The following is a 1,422-nucleotide window of genomic DNA, read 5'->3' as shown; positions in this document are numbered from 1 at the left end:
CCCCCAACCCCAATTCTACCTTACAAATCTGTAAGGTAGCTAAGACCAGAGCACATATATGGGTTAAAAAAAAAGAGCTGAAACACAGGGAATCCAGGACAGATAAACCCCTCAGGACCAATCTTGAGAGTAGCCATATCAGGAGGGGAAGGAGAAGGTAAAGGAAGATAGGGGGAACTGATCACAGTGATCTCCATATAACCCCCTCCCAGGGGGATGGACAACAGAAAAGTGGGTGAAGGGAGACATAAGTCAGTGTAAGACATAAAGAAGTAATAATTTATAAATTATAAAGGGTTCATGAGGGAGGGAGGGGAAAAATGAGGAGCTGATACCAAGGGCTCCAGTAGAAAGCAAATGTTTTGAGAATGATGAGGGCAACATAGGTACAAATGTGCTTGACACGATGGATGGATGGATGGTGATAAGAGTTGTACGAGGAGTCCCCAGTAAAACGATTTTTAAAAACCATCCCAAAGACAGGAACGTGGACGTCAGAAGAGACTCTGAGACGTACTCTCCGTCGCAGAGCAGCTGAGGCAAATGGAAGAGATGAGGAAGCGAAAAGCTGAACAGAACAGTGCAAGGGGAACCGAGAAGAAGCATGAAATGTTATGATGAAGAATGCACAACCCCAGAGTCCGGAAATCAAAAACGGCAAAGGCACGAAGCATACCTTAAGCTGAAAGAACTCGACAAGGCTGGAGGGCAGAGGAGGCGGCGCGGCCCAGCCTGTCCTCGCCATGAGGCCGCAGCGGGCACAGTGTCCGGGAAGGTCTTCATCCGGCGAGACGGCAGCAGCGGCGCACGCTGCCAGTTCCAGCCCAAGTTCCCACCAAGCTCGAGAACCGGATTGATAGACATCAATGTGAAGAAGCAGTTTGAACTCTAAACAACCTTGATGCAGAAGCAGAGAAGCTTGGGGGCCAATCATACCTTGAAGGCTGTTTAGCATGTTTAACAGCAGACACCATCCTTTTGTGCCTGGAAACCCATTCTGAGAAGCTTCTGAAGAAAGTCTCCACCGATAGGTTCAAGAGCAGAATGAGAGGATATGTGCTCCCCAAGGCCGCCTTCTGACAGACCCCACTGAGAGAGGACTCCGAGTCATTGAAACGGCTGTTTATGAAGACAGAGGCATGAGCAGTGGAAGGTGAACCTCAGAAGGGAAGAGCCCACCTGCAGCTGGGCCCTCCTGTATCCCCGCCTCCTCTCCAGAGCATCCTTCCTTTGTCCCTGCTGCCAGCGCCATGGCGCATTTACTCCAAGGACCGGCTTTCTAAAATTCCGCTCAGCATCCACGTGTGTCTCCAAATTGTGTAGGACTCTGTAACCTTTTGGATGGTTTCTGAGAAAACACAATGAAGCATTTCATTTTTTAATTAAGGCTGTTTAATCAAATTATGCAGCTGGTCATCCCAA

At 48.9% G+C, this 1,422-nt stretch overlaps 1 pseudogene; it reads left to right on the top strand.

The window, feature by feature from the left end:
* Positions 1-743: 743 nt before the first annotated feature.
* LOC101638544 lies at positions 744-1,157 on the top strand (annotated as a pseudogene).
* The last annotated feature ends 265 nt before the right edge of the window (positions 1,158-1,422 follow it).

The sequence above is a fragment of the Echinops telfairi genome, unplaced genomic scaffold (assembly GCF_000313985.2).
Source record: "Echinops telfairi isolate 266 unplaced genomic scaffold, ASM31398v2 ScPeMD7_443;HRSCAF=831, whole genome shotgun sequence".
NCBI classification, from domain to species: domain Eukaryota; kingdom Metazoa; phylum Chordata; class Mammalia; order Afrosoricida; family Tenrecidae; genus Echinops; species Echinops telfairi.
The sequence above is the reverse complement of the archived record's forward strand: the minus strand, read 5'-3'. Positions and strand labels throughout refer to the sequence as shown.